Source organism: Macaca thibetana, chromosome 2 (assembly GCF_024542745.1).
Source record: "Macaca thibetana thibetana isolate TM-01 chromosome 2, ASM2454274v1, whole genome shotgun sequence".
Lineage (NCBI taxonomy): Eukaryota > Metazoa > Chordata > Mammalia > Primates > Cercopithecidae > Macaca > Macaca thibetana.
In genome coordinates, this window is record NC_065579.1 from 127409067 (window position 1) to 127424950 (window position 15884).

The 15884-nt window shown below is 44.8% G+C and overlaps 1 non-coding gene across 1 annotated transcript; it reads left to right on the plus strand.

Annotated features, from left to right (window-relative positions):
* Positions 1-5517: 5517 nt before the first annotated feature.
* On the plus strand, positions 5518-5713 carry LOC126949579 (U2 spliceosomal RNA). The gene has a single exon (XR_007723852.1). It is a non-coding gene; the product is annotated as a U2 spliceosomal RNA (small nuclear RNA).
* The last annotated feature ends 10171 nt before the right edge of the window (positions 5714-15884 follow it).

Below are 15884 nucleotides of genomic sequence, written 5' to 3' on the forward strand. Positions count from 1 at the left end.
GACTCAATAAGATAATACACATAAAATGCTTAACACAAGACCAGTGCATAATAAGCATTTAATAATGAATATTCACACAACCATCCGCCTATCTCTGTCTGGCTAATGCAGAGCCCAGAGTCAATCATTTCGACAGTTCCATGTAAGCCGGGGCATCATCTGTTTTGCTCCCTACCATAATCCCAGTCCTAGGATGGTGCCTAGCACATAATAAAAGTTCAATAAGTATGTTTTGAATTCATTCAAAGACATTGATGAATCTCTTAAGATCCTAGTCAGCATTACTCATTTTTCTTTTTTTTCTTTTTTCTTTTTTTTTGGGACGGAGTCTTCCTCTGTAGCCCAGGCTGGAGTGCAGTGGTGCAATCTCAGCTCACTGAAAGCTCCGCCTCTGGGTTCATGCCATTCTCCTGCCTCAGCCTCCCGAGTAGCTGGGACTACAGGCACCTGCCACCACGCCCAGCTAATTACTCATTGTTCTTAGATGGCAGAATTGAGAAAAACCACTAAGACGTCTTTTCCCCTGTTTATTTTATTTTATTATTTATTTGTTTATTTGAGATGGAGTCTTGCTCTGTCACCCAGGCTGACGTGCACTGGTGTGATCTTGGCTCACTGCAACCTCCACCTCCCAGGTTCAAGTGATGCTCCTGCCTCAGCCTCCCGAGTAGCTGGGATTACAGGCCCTCGCCACTATGCCCAGCTAATTTTTTTGTATTTTTAGTAGAGATGGGGTTTCACCATGTTGGCCAGGCTGGTCTTGAACTCCCAACCTCAGGTGACTCACCTGCCTTGGCCTTTCAAAGTGCTGGGATTACAGGTGTGAGCCACCATGCCTGGCCTATTTTATTTTATTTTTGGAGACAGAGTCTTGGTCTGTCACCAAGGCTGGAGTGCAGTAGTGCAATCTTGGCTCACTGCAACCTCTGCCTCCCAGGTTTAAGCAATTGTGCTGCCTCAGCTTCCCCAATAGCTGGGATTACAGGTGCACACCACCACGCCCAGCTAATTTTTGTATTTTTAGTAGAGATGGGATTTTGCCATGTTGACCAAGCTAGTCTCGAACTCCTGACCTCAAGTGATGTGCCCGACTCGGCCTCCTAAAGTGCTGGGATTACAGGCGTGAGCCACTGTGCCCGGCCCCCTCTCCGTTGTTTCTGTCTACATATTTGGAGACCATTCCAAAAGGAATCTATATCCAGGGGAAATCTAGGGAAAAACAGAAGAGCAGGCATATAGGTAGAGGGCTCCCAGCAGAATGATGAATCCACACTTGCTGCTCGGTCAGTATCTAGTTAGGCTTTAAAAGGAACAGTTGGTTCTAAACTTTTTCCTTTTAATAGGAACAGCCCATTGTTCTTTTCTTTGTGTTTCAGACAAAGGTAAGGTCGTATTTCTTACATTTCCAAAAATGTGCTCAGTGGACTAGGCTCGGCAAGATGTTGTATTAAACCAATAAGTAATTTTTTTTTTTTTTTGAGGTGAAGTCTCACTCTGTCGCCCGAGCTGGAGTGCAGTGGTACAATCTCGGCTGACTGCAACCTCTGCCTCCCAGGTTCAAGCAGTTCTCCTGCCTCAGCCTCCCGAGTTGCTGGGACTACAGGCACCCACCACCACACCTGGCTAACTTTTGTATTTTTAGTAGAGACGGGGTTTCACTATGTTGGCCAGGCTGGTCTCGAACTCCTGACTTCATGATCCGCCTGCCTCGGTCTCCCAGAGTGCTGGGATTATAGGCCAAAGTGCTGGGATTACAGGCATGAGCCACCGCGCCCCACCCCGATTAAGTGATTTTTAAAAATGTAACACACATCTAACATGGATGGAACATGTGCTAAGTGGTGTAAGGCCTTGTATTTGCTGTATCTGCGTTAACTCAGCTGGTCCTCATAAGGTCCCTCTGAACTTGGTCAGTTTTCATCTCATCTATCAATGAGGAAACTGAAGTACAGAGAGGGCGACTAACTTCCCTGCAGTCACACAGCCAGTGGCTGAGTCAGGTTATGAACCCAGATGCTGGTTCCAGAGCTTGCATTTAACTGCTGGGCTCTGCTGCCTCTTAAGTAAGTTTGGAGTTTGTGACAGCCTGAGTTGGACACAGTGAAGCAGGGTTTTGTGCTGCAGGATCTCTCAGAGCCTTTAATATGCGAATGTGCACTGTGACTCTCCAAAAGGTGGGCTGAGAAAACACCATTTCTCAAGTTCAATTGTCCGCCACGCCCTTTTTCCAGACATTCCTAGTAACATCCTCAGGAACTAATGCTCCATTAGTTCCTGAAACGGACTGAAAAGGGAATCCCATGTGCTAGGTTGGGGTATTTTGGCTGTTTCATTGGAATTTGTTTTTAAAATGAGCCACTACTTTCAAGAGTTTTGTCCCTGGAATTGAACTAAAGCTCTAAACCCAGTATAAAAATGAACATAATTTCAATTCCCTAACTGCTTTTGTTAGTAAATTCACTGGGTACTGAAAAAGGGACAGATTTGGAAGGCAGTGGAGCCTGGGGATATTTAGGAGATTTATTTTTGGCATGGCCCCTGAATCTCCTCCTGTTTTATCATGGGGAAACATTTGCCGGTTTGGGCTCAGCTGGTCTAGTGAACAGGCGCCCCGCCCCACCCAAGCCTCCTGACAGTCAGGTGAAGATGGATGCATCAGGCCTGCCAAGGCCTCTCGCCTGCCAAGGTGATCCAGCCCAGCTCTCTGCGCTGTGCTTTGGGGGGCATCCATACACCTTGAAAGAAAGGGCATCCTGATCCCACCTTGGCTGCTAAACTTGGGTGCGTGTGATGAGTTCAACACACACAAACTCACACCCACATGAGCCCTTGAAGTCCTAATATCAAGGAAAGCACAAATACTTTATTTCCACATGAAATGTATGGGTTGAGATTGGCTGAGTGTGATAGAGAATAAGACTCATGTTGATTTCTGGGCGGTTCTCCTCAGACTTCAGCTCATCTGAGTCGCTTGGGGGGTCTGTGAAAACACTGATGGCTAAGCCCCACCTCCAGAGCTGCTGATTCTGTAGATCTGAGGTGAGGCCTAATAATGAGAATTTCTAGCAGCTTCCCAAGTGATGCTGCACTGCTGTCTGGGATTGTACTTTGGGGATCACTGACATCAGAGTTTCTTGGTTAGAGTCACCTAGCTTAAACTCCCAGCTCTGCCATAAAAAAATGATTGAGCAGGAAGTTCACATATCATAAAATTAACCGTTTTAAAGTGAACAATTCAGTGGCATTGAGTGTACTCACAATGGTTTGTAAGCACAACTTCTACTCAGTTCCAAAACATTTCCATCACCCCAAAGTGAACTCATTCATCAAGCACGTTCTCCCCATTCCCTCCCTCCCCTAGCCCCTGGCAACTGCCTATTTCAGTTCTGTGTCCGTCGATTCATCTGTCTGGATATTTCATATAAATGTAATTGTACAACATGTGGCCTCTTGTGTTGGGTTTTTCACTTAGCATGATGTTCTTGAGGTTCAGCCATTTTGTAGCATGTATCAGTACTTCATTCCTTTAAGACTTTAATAATATTCCTGTGTACGTGTGAATGTGTGTGTGTGGATAAACGATTTGTTTGTCCTATCCATTCATCCGTTGATGTCTGCCATTTTTTAGCTGTGTGTAGTTGAACAAATTACTTAACCTCTCTGATCTTCAACTTTGTTGTTGTTGTTCTTGTTCTGTTACCCAGGCTGAAGCGCAGTAACGTGATCATGGCTCACTACAACCTCTGCTTTCCAGATTCAAGTGATCTTCCTACTTCAGCCTCCCAAGTAGCTGGGACCATAGACATATACCACCACTTCTGGCTAGTTTTTATACTTTTTTGTAGAGACGGTGTTTTGCCATGTTGCCCAGGCTGGTCTCAAACTCCTCAGCTCAAGTGATCCATCTGCCTCATCCTCCCAAAGTGCTAGAATTACAGGCATGAGCCACTGCACCCAGCCAACCTAAACTTTTTACCTGACGATAATAACATAGCTGCTCCCTTGTGGAATTGTTGTAAAGGTGAGTGAGATAATGCATGTGAGCTGCTTGGCACACCATTTCTCAAGTTCAAGTTCAAGGCCTATATTTAAAGCCTCAATCAATGGAAGTGACTATTGTTAATATGCTTTGTCTTAACTTAGTATTTCTCATAAATAGATCCTGTGATGCAGATTTGCCTCTAAACAGTTTATTTGGGAGGTAATCCCAATAAACCTTTTTTTTTTTTTTTTTTAAACAGAGTGTTGTGCTCTGTCATGCAGGCTGGAGTGCAGAGGCACGATCTTAGCTCACTGCAGCCTCCGCCTTCTGGTATCAAGTGATTCTCCTGCCTCAGCCTCCCAAGTAGCTGGGATTATAGGTGCCCTCCATGACACCCGACTGATTTTTGTATTTTTAGTAGAAATGGGGTTTCGCCATGTTGGCCAGGATGGTCTTGAACTCCTGATCCCAAGTGATCTGCCCTCCTCAGCCTCCCAAAGTGTTGGGATTACAGGCGTGAGCCATTTCGCCCAGCCCCAAGAAACATCTTTAGGGGAGTTAGGAACATTACAGGTGTGAGCCACCGCGCCAAGCCGAGGACATCAAATAGTCTAAAGGGAGACATTCCAACATCAATTCTGTGACTTCGTGATTCCACAAAAGACCCAAGCATTGTCTCTCTTTCCATTCTATTATTCTTCAATGTTGGCTTGCAGCCTCATGATCACAAAATGGTTGCTGCACCTCTGGGTATTACATCTATATTCAAGGCAGGAAAAAGCTGAAGTACATCTGTCCACTATATCAGGAAAGCAATTTTTATCAGACTGCCCCCTTCCCCGTCAGATTTTTAGCTACTCTTTAGTCAGAAGTGGGTCATAGACATAGCCAGTCACGAAGACAGCTTGGGAATTCATGCACTTAGCTTTCCAGCATCTATAGCAGAAGCAGATCAGGAAGAAAAGGGTGGGAAAAAGGTGTGGAGTTACCCAGTCAACAATGTCTGCCAAAGGAGAATGAACCTAAAAGCACTTCAAAGCCATTTAACAGCAAATTTTGTTAGCAAATTATCTTTCCAAAGCACTTATCTTAGTTTTCTTAAAAATGATCATGTTTGCGTGGACTGCTCTCCACCGCCAGGTCTCTTCCACAGACCCCTCTCGCTTTAGCCCTCAGTCTCTTTCAGTTCCGTCTTTTCTCTCAGTTCATACAAACAAGGAAGTCGCCCCCAGTGGAGCCCCGGCTCCCCAACAGGAGGCGGGCCCGGGGGCGGAGTCAATCCTGGAGGCCACGCCCCCTGGGAAAGTGCGGGGCATGCAAATTTGAAATGAAAGCCCGGGAACGCCGGAACAAGCACGAGTGTAAGATTTCCCTTTTACACGTGGAGAATAAGAACTCAGCCCGACTGTGTAATGGCATCAATAGTGGTGTGGACGAGACAAAGGGAATGAGGCAAGGAGCAAGGCTGGGGCTCTCACCGCGACTTAAATGTGGATGAGAGTGGGATGGTAACAGAGGTGTGCGAAAGCAACAGTATCGTTTATTCGGCGTTTTAGCTAAGATCAAGCGTAGTATTTGTTCTTATCATTATCAGTTTGACGTCTGATACATTCTGTATCTGAGGAAAATAAGTTAGACGGGTTTTTGGAGCAGCGAGATGGCATAGGAGCTTGTCCTGTCCACTGCACGTATCGACAGGAATGGTGCACTTCCTTGAGGGATACAATGTCTTTACAAATTTAAAAGGGAAGAGCACTGCAGAGTAGTTTGCACACCTGGTATGTGCGGTTTGCAGACACATGGTGGGCTTTTCAGCACTTCCATTTTCGCTGTGACTACAGCGCTTTGGGAAGACTAGGACCCAAAATGAGACTACCCGTTTCTGTATCTCCATGCAGAGAGACCGTGTTCAATGTTTCTTGGAGGTCCTAAGATCTCAGCTTGGCAGTCAGGTGGTGGTGACCTTTTAGAGGAAAGGGGTCCACCAGTGTTGCCCAGCCTGGACTTGAACTTCTTCCTCTTTTTTTTCCCCAAGTTCTGTACACATGTGCAGAACGTGCAGGTTTGTTACATAGGTATGCATGTGCCATGGTGGTTTGCTGCATCTATCAACCAGTCATCTAGGTTTTAAGCCTCGCATGCATTAGGTATTCGTTCTGATGCTCTCTCCACCCTTGCTCCCCACACGCCTGTCAGGCCCCGGTGTGTGATGTTCCCCTTCCTGTGTGCATGTGTTCTCATTATTCAACTCCCACTTATGAGTGAGAACATGCAGTGTTTGGTTTTCTGTTCCTGGGTTGGTTTGCTGAGAATGATGGCTTCCAGTTTCATCCATGTTCCTGCAAATGACATGAACTCATTCTTTTTTATGGCTGCATAGTAATTCCATGGTGTATATGTTCCACATTTTCTTTATCCAGCCTATCACTGATGGACATTTGAGTTGGTTCCAAGTCTTTGTTACTGTAAATAGTGCTGCAATAAACATACGTGTCCATGTGTCAAAAAAAGAGACCGTGTTTGCACTTGTGTCTAATTAGATGACATAATGTTCAATTTAATTCATTTATTATTCAATGCACTTAATTTAGTTGATTTATTCTAAATTATATCACAGCTGACACAAGCAGGTTTAGGCACAAACGCAGGACACTCAAGGGGAGCATCGAGTCAGCAGCAGGGAAGTATAGGGGGTGCCTGTGCACTGGGTGAGCGAGGGGCCTCAGGCAGGGGCTTTGCTGAGGGACTCCACATCAGCAGCTAATCAGGAAGTAAGCTAGGTAGGGGTCAACTGAGAGAGCTTCTACCCATCAAAGCACCGTGCTAGGCTCTGTGAGAAATACAGATAAGAAGTGAGATTTATGCTGTCCTAACAGCACTACCTGCTCATCAGGGATATGAGTAAAGGAGTGTTGGGGTCCGTGTGTTTCCTAAACAAAGGAATGAACACACAAGACAACACAAGACAAGACAAACATGGTGGCCGCCTCGAATGGCGTGCTCTGCTTTATTTTATACAGTCATTGGTGGAATGTTGCCAAGTCACAAGACACATTGTTGTTTTTCTGACCTTTCCCTGACTTTCTGGATTTTCAAGATGTTTACACATAAACAAGCCCCCAACGCCTTTCTTCGTTTGCAAGAGCAGGACTTATCGGGAACGCCCTGTTTGTGAGCACGTAGTCCTCTACAAAGGAGGGAGTAAGCTTAGATGGGCCTGAATGATTCAAGAAGGTGGGGAGAGAGGAGTGCTGAGTGCTGGACAGAACAGACTGTCCAGGTGAAAAGACTGCAGTGGACACTGCCCATACCCAGCCCACATCCTCTCTGCCTTGCATTGCAGTGCACACAGGCCTGATTGCAACAGCCAGCACTGGCATCCTTTTACCTGAGGGCTTTCTGACTCAGGTAAACCAACACACCTTACTCTGACCCAAAATGCTGGAGAATTAGCACCACCCCCTTCCACCCCCAGATCTGCCTCCCAGATCTGGCAGGAGCCAGTGTATAAGCCCCCAGCCCCTTGCCCTTGGTGGGATGGCTCTGGGGTGTGCTCTGCACTGCTTCCCAGAGCTGCCCAGCAGGGTTAAGCTCCTGGTGCCCACAGTGGTAGCTGGCCTGATAATGCCATCTAGACGGACTCCTTCCTTCCCCATCTCACTTCCTAACTCCCCTCAAAATGTTTCTTGGGGCTGGGCGCAGTGGCTCACGCCTGTAATCCCAACACTTTGGGAGGCTGAGGAGGGCAGATCACTTGGGATCAGGAGTTCAAGACCATCCTGGCCAACATGGTGAAACTCCGTCTCTATTAAAAATAAAAAAAAAAATTATCCAGGTGTGGTGGTGCGTGCCTGTAATCCAAACTTGAATCCAGAATTCAGAGATGGTACATTATGGCTGTGGTTTATGCAAGGAAGATGTGCAACTCCAATTAGGGAACCCGTCTCCAAAGGTATTCATCATTCTTCAAAATACTGGCTAGTGATGATAATCTATACATTTGAAGTTAAAACAAAATGTTATGTATGTAGCCCCAGTATAAGATGAGAAGAGCATCAGTCAAACACACAATGGGAGATATTCTACAGGATACCTGGCTAGCACTCCTTAAGACTGTCAGGGTCATAAAAAATGAAGAAACCGTGAGAAAATCTCACAGTACATGGGAGATTGTGGGGACATGACAACTCAGTGCAATGTGGTAGCCTAGACTGGGTCCTGGAATGAACAAAAGGATATGAATGAAAAAACTGGTGAAATGTACCAATGTCAGTTTAGTTTTGACAAATCATGATAAGATGTTAATAAAAGAGGAAACTGGCCTGGGGCAGTGGCTCACACTTGCAATCCTGGCATTTTGGGAGGCCAAGGTGGGTGGATCACTTAAGCTCAAGAGTTGGAGACCAACCTGGGCAACATGGCGAAATCCCATCTCTATAAAAAGATTCAAAAAAATTAGCCCGGGATGGTGGTGAGCACCTGTAGTCCCAGTTACTCAGGAGGCTGAGGTGGGAGGATCACTTGAGCCTAGGAGGTTGAGGTTGCAGTGAGCTATGATTGCACCACTGTACTCCAGCCTGGGTGACAGAGGGAGATCCTGTACCAAATTGAAAAAAAAAAAGGGGGAAACCAAGTGAGGGGTATAAGGAGACCCTCTGTCCTATCACTGAAACTTTTCTGTAAATCTAAAATCACTCTACAATAAAATATTTATTCTCAAAAATATTGTGTATATACATATTTTTTGTTTTTGTATCTCATCTGGACAGATTCTTGATGAATTCACCACTTCCCAGCCATTGGAATAAGAAGTGCCTCTGTAGCGTTTGCTGGTGCCCACTCAGACCTCTGCCTTTATTTTTGTGGACAAAGAAAAATTTACAGGTAACTTTTTCTCCCTTTCTAGTCTACAGCGCACAGCCAGCCTATCATAAAGCTGCTCATAGTTTCAAAAAATTATTTCATTCATATATTTAAACTTTTTCTTTATATTCTTTATTTACATATTTTACATGTAAATAATTTTTTACTATTTAATTTATAACAATTATTTTTACTAACTTTACATTTAATTTAAAAATGTTATTTTATTGTATCAGGCTGGGAGAGAAGCTAAACAAATATGGTGGCCAGAGTCGAAGCCTGTTGTCTTTGCCTGTTGGTGGCCAGTGCCTTGGGGTTCATCCTTTTCCTCTTGAGGCCCATGTCCGCTCGGGGAGATTGATCTACAACTTCATTCTCACCTACTGGGGTGGGAAAATGACCCAGGCCAGTCAGACACACAGCAGTTTGCTTAGGGATAAGAGTCAAACTCAGGACTTTGCTGGAGTTCCCGGGAATGGTGCCCTCTTTTTTGGCTGGGGATGCTAAGTTGCAAGATGTGCTCCCGGAGCTGGTGACATCTGTGCCATCATCAGAACAGACGCCTGCCTGGCAAGGAACCCAGAGGAAAGCGGAACCCAGGCTTAGAGATGAGCCTTCCTGACATTGTTTGAGCATCTGGGATCCAGCCACGTTCAGATGCCTGGGCTTTTCCATATACTGAGCCAATGAATTTCCTTTCTCTCTTTTTAAAGCCACATTGAGTTGGATTTCCATTTCTGTCACTTGCAACCCCAGGAGTTTTGTTGGAACAGTGGCCCTCACTGCTGTTTGATTATGGTGTGTCCTTTTTGGCCCTCCCATCATCCTGGGTGTGAAACCACACACTGCCTGGTCTTGCTCAATATTCCTAATTGTGTTGGGTGGGCATCCTTGCTCTGCCCTCTCTAGCTGAGAGCAAGTTAGAACGAAGGCAAATTCCTTAATTGCTCAGAGCTGCAGTTTCCTTGATTGTAAAATTGCGGGGTAGGGTGGGGGTGGGGATGAAACCCTCTATCAAGGGGCTGTTGGGAGAATGAAATGAGTAATGTATATGTGGCATTAACACAGTTCCATATTAAACATTCACATTTGAGTAATTTTTATCGGTGTTACTATAAATAAAAGGCAGGTTATCACAAGCAGCAATCCTATCTTTCTTCTCCTTGTATCTTCCACAATGCCTGGCATATAGCTGGAGGCTGGAAAAAATTTTAAAGTGTTAAGGGCTTCTGTGCCAGTTTCTAGGAATAAAAAGATAAGTGAGACACAGTCTGTCCGTTCCAGTTCCTCAAGGCTGGGGGGAGCCACGGCCTGATTGAAGACCAATCAAGAATAAAGATATGGCTGGGTAGGGTGGCTCATACCTGTAATCCCAGTACTTTGGGAGGCGAAGGAAGGAGGATCACTTGAGTCCAGGGGTTCAAGACCAGCCTGGGCAACATAGTGGGACCCCGTGTCCATAAAAACTAAAAAAATTAGCTAGGTGTGGTAGCACACCCCTGTAGTCCTAGCTACTCAGGAGACTGAGGCAGAAGAATCATTTGATCCCAGGAGGTCGAGCTTGCAGTGAGTCATGATTGCATCACTGCACTCCAGTCTGGGTGACAAAGTGAGACTCTGTCTCTAAAAATAAGAAATTAAAAAAGAATAAAAATAGCACATAACACATGGCAGTTCACTAAGGCAGCACACATTGAGCCACTCCTGCCTGCCAGGCACCATGCTAAGAAAGCTACAGTGAATAAAGATGGGAGGCTCCTGCTCTCAGCCAGGGCCCATGACAGAGGTGAGCAACTTGCTCATATAATTTTAGGAACAGGTAAAGAGGTGTTGTATAAATGGAGTAATCCCTGTGTTTGAAGACCTCTTAGCCAAAAAGCATGTGAATTTTATGAAATGTTGGGTAGATGGTCCAAAGCAAAAACCCTTCCCAAATCATAGGATGGGCCAAACGGCCTCTCTCACCTAGGTAGACCCTCCTTTTTTTTTTTTTTTTTTTTTTTTTTTTTTTGAGACAGTGTCTTGCTCTGTCACCCAGGCTAGAGTACAGTGGTGCAATCTCAGCTCACTGCAACTTCCGCCTCCTGGGTTGAAGCGATTCTTAGCCTCCGAGTCATGCCTGACTAATTTTTGCATTTTTAGTAGAGTTGGAGTTTCACCATGTTGTCCAGGCTGCTCTTGAACTCCTGACCTCGAGTGATCCACCCGCCTCAACCTCCGAAAGTGCTAGAATTACAGGTGTGAGCCACTACGCCCTGCCGCCCCTACTTTTAAATTCTAACAAAAACAAAAGCAATAGTTTAAAAATAATGATTTTTTTTGATGCATGATTGTGTGAAAAAATATTGATACAGGAACAAATAAGGTCTCTGTTACTACTTCTAGAACTTGCCTAAAAACAGTAGATTTCCTTTTGTGTTTATTGTTTATAAAAAAAATCACTTAAGAAGCTAAATGTAAGCCATTTCAGAGTTGCAGATGTGCAAAATCTTTATGAGAAACATTTGACCTGATTTGTTTTACTAATTAACAAATAACCCTCCCCTGAATAGTATGTTTCACCCGACAGCACATTTTTAATCAAGGCATACATGGTAGCAAACCAAGGTTTCTAGGAAAACCATGAAAAGTCACCTCGGCTGGAAGGCTGGAGCGTGTCACAATAACACAGCGGGAACCTGGATGAGAGGAGTGGAGAGTTAATTTGTGGAGGGGAATGAATAGTCTGCTTGATGGAAGAACAACTTTCTGCCCTGTCTGAAGATGTGACAAATGGCCATGAGGAGATTGCGCCAGGATGGCTCCCCGAGGGGCTCAAGGTGAGGCCTGATTGTTGCCCAAGGGCTGAAGGGGTCCAGTGGCATGAGGAGTGATCAGAGGAGAAGTAATCTGGAGAGAAAAGATGTCAAAGAAGCCTGTTTCCATTGAGCCATGATGGTTGGGCCAAATAGTCTGAGTGTCTCTTTCAAGACACAACAGTTGGAAATATCAGGGGTGTAGGGAGAGAATTCGCTGTCATCCTGGCGGGGAGGTGGGGAATGGAAATACTGAAGCCGTGTGGGCTCTGCTAGGCCACAGGGCTGCACCGGGACACTGAAAAATGTGTCTTGACACACAGGCGGAGCTCAGGAACCTCAGAGAGGTGGGAAGGAGAGGCCGTAGGAGGAATCCAATTCCCCCAGGCACTTAGGGAGAGAGGCTGTGTCTGGATATAGGGCCTTTTATATTTCAGGACATTGCTGCATTTCATCTCCAACTTTAAAAGTTAGCCTTTGATAGTTTTGGTTTATGCACGTAGTTGAAAATAATCCTAGGGCTCAAAGTGGTTACGATTCTACATTAAAGAAGGAGCTTAGTTTAGTCCTTCTCTCTTCCTCCCTGTCTCCTTTCCCCTCCCCTCCTTCTTTCCCTCTCTTCTTTCCCTTCTTCCCTCCTTTCTTTCTGAGGGAAGCCTCAGGTGGAATTTTAAATCTAAATGACACCTACATTTCTACGAAGTAGATTTAAAAATTTTTTAACCCATTTCTGTTAATAAAAATTCAATCATTATAGAAATGTGTAACCTTAAAAGTAAACATCTCTCGTGATCTCACTTCCCATGGATTATGACTTTTTATGGTGGCGTGTAGTCTTTCACATATTGATTGATTGATTGATTGAGACAGGATCTCACTCTGTCACCCAGGCTGTAGTGGCACAATCTTGGCTCACTGTAACCTCTGCTTCCTGGGTTCAATAATCCTCCAACCTCAGCCTCCCGAGTATCTGGGACTACAGGTGTGCACCACCATGCCCAGCTAATTTTAAAAAAATTATTATAATGGCTGGGTGCAGTGGTTCATGCCTGTAATCTCAGCACTTTGGGAGGCTGAGGCAGGCAGATCACGAGGTCAGGAGTTCGAGACCAGCCTGGCCAACAAGGTGAAACCCCATATCTCCTAAAAATACAAAAATTAGCCGGGCAGGGTGGCAGTCGCCTGTAATCCCAGCTGCTCAGGAGGCTGAGGCAGGAGAATTGCTTGAACCTGGGAGGCAGAGGTTGCTGTGAGCTGAGATTGTGCCACTGTACTCCAGTCTGGGTGACAGAGTGAGACTGTGTCTAAAAAAAAATTATTGTCATTATTACTATTATTTTTTTGTAGAGACAGGGTTTCACCATGTTACCCAAGCTGGTCTTGAACTCCTGAGTTCAAACATCCTCTTGCCTTGGCCTCCCAAAGTGCTGGGATTAGAGGTGTGAGCCACCACACCTGGCCTTCAGCTTTATTTGTAAGGTACATGCTAATATATTATTGCCTTATCAGAAATGGGACTGTTCATACATATTTGCTTTGCTTCCTGTTGGTGGATATTGGTATCTGTGACTGCCCATTATCTTTGAACACCCTTGTTACCTTTTGAAAATTTTCCACAGGCGGATTTGCTTTGCTTGCTTAATGACCTATGGTGGAGACTTTTCCATACCGGGACTTGTAGATCCACTGCTTGCTTTGTTTAATGACTGTGGCTGTGTGTTATCCCATTATATGGCTGTATAATTGTTTTTTTCACCCATTTCTCACTAATGGATTGGAGTAAAATTTATAAATTTGGAAACTTTCTCTTTCTCTCCATACACACACATCCTAAAAGAAAGTTGGAGTTTATAGCACTTCTTTGTAGGGTTTAGGAAGAGGGAAATCCTGCCGTGGGTGTGCGTGCATCTAGGATCTGCACAGTTGTGCATTTTTCAATGGCAAAAGAATCTCTTTGTATATGCATTACTTATGTATGATTATATATATTGCATGGGTTATGAGAAAGCTGTGCTGGTGAAGGTGGTGAAGACCCTGCTCTTCCTGGAAAGCCTTGATAAATAAGAAAGAGGCTGCAGGCTGCAGATCCATGCTTTGAGCTATGCAGGAGCTAGATGTGCACAGAATAATGTAAGATCCCCGCTTGCATAAGAGAAACAGAGTGGCCACAAGGCCCTGAGATTGAAGAGCAAAGTGTAGTAACAGGGGATGTTAATAAATGATGTTTTAACCATGGCAACATTTCAGGAACTCGGGGGTACAGGAAGAAGGATGCTAGGAAAGAAAGTAATGTTATTCCAAAGTATGTTGAAAGGAAAGTTGGATAACAATAGAAAATAAAAAAATCATCTAGAGGTCAAAATAATCAGGGTGATACTCTCTTGTCTAGTAATTTGGGGGTAAAATTAAATTATCTTTCCTTTGCCCGTGACAGAGACATTGTCAATTTATCACAGCATCTTTTTTTTTTTTTTTAAATCTTTCAACCCAGAGGCAGCTTCACGCGTCTTCTTTCTTTATTGTTTTAGGCTAATTTAAATTAGTCAGAGCTGACTAGCAAGGTAACTGTTTGCCATCCAGGTCTATGGAGATCTCCTCTACATGAGGGGCTGGATGTCTGGGTGGAGGGGCTTAGCAGAGGCCTTGACGAATTCTCCTGCTGTTTCTAAACCTTTGTCTTTCCAGGGGGAAAACAAAACAGCATGGAATGGTGGCACATTTGAAGAGTTTAGCATTATCCTGAGTAGAAGTGAAGCCACTTGTCCATTTGGGAACTTTGGGTAAGTTACCTAATTTATCTTGGATTTAATTTGCTTGCTTGCAAAGTAGGGGAAAGAATACCCTACAAGACCACAAGAAACATTAAAAAGTAAATGGCATGCTATTTGAAACAATGCAAGTGCCAGACACATTCTTCCTTTGACCATCATTTAAAAAATTCATTCCTAATAGTTCTCATATATTAAGAAATGCATCCCAGGGATGTCTACACACCTTCAGTGATCAACTCGTGCCAGTCTCTTCCTGTCCTCCTCCTGCCACACTTTAGCCTTTTTGTTTTGTTTTGTTTGGTATGGTTTGGTTTGGTTTGGTTTTTGTTGTTTTTTTTGAGACGGAGTCTCACGCTGTTACCTAGGCTGGACTGTAGGAGGGCAATGGTGCGATCTCGGCCCACTGCAACCTCCGCCCCCTGGGTTCAAGGGATTCTCATGTCTCAGCCTCCTGGGTAGCTGGAATTACAGGCACACACCACCACGCTCTGCTAATTTTTGTATTTTTAGTAGAAATGAGGTTTCTCCATGTTGACCAGACTGGTTTGGAACTCCTGACCTCAAGTGATTGCCTGCCTCGGCCTCCCAAAGTCCTGGGATTATAGGCCTAAGTCACTGCACCTGGCCTGGCTATTTGATCTAAATAACAGAACCATATCTCTCTAACCAGAGTCATGGTTGGAAGGGTTGGTCTCTTACCCAGGTGGGCCAATCAGAATATCCCATTCCCTGGCTGCTGTGATTGGTCCATGAGTAAAGGCAATTGGTCACCCAAACTGGTCCAATCAGAGTTTTTCCTTGGACTTTCTCAAATTGGACCGGGAAGAAAAATGCCCTGTTTTCTCTGGCCAAGGATATAGGGATGAGAGTCTGGAAGTTGTCATGTGTCAGGCCTCTGTGATCTCTGGCATTTGACAGACAGTTCTGTGGGAAGAGAGACTACAGAAGTGCTGCAGAGAAATGCAGAGGCAGGAGATGGGTGGGAAGTTGAGAGAGCTCCAATTCATGGTCTTAGCCATTCCTGGGCCCATGCCCACACTGCTGACCCCCTGATTTGGGAATGTGAACCAGTAAATCCCCTCTTTCTCCTGAGCTGCTTTGAGCAAGGTTTTTTGTTTTTTTTTTTTTCTTTTTTTTTTTTGCCATCCATAACCAAGAGAATGCTGTCTAATAGAGTACCTAGGCAACTGGTGTTTCCATTTTAAAAATAAGACTCCTGGGTTTAATGTAAATGTTGAGGCAGGACTGGGCCAAGGATTTGGTCCTGAGCCCACTGCCCTGCCCGCTCCTTCTATCCACTCTCAAACACCTCATGTGCACCAGCCCAGAGTAGGACAGGAAGGGGAGGTGGAGAGTACTGCTCTATTGGGAAATACCAGAGTAATGAGGAAGAGGGCTCTCTCTCTTCCTTTCATATTAATGTCTTTTACAGTCTGCCTGCTAAAAGAAAATACTCCTATGTATTTTATTGGG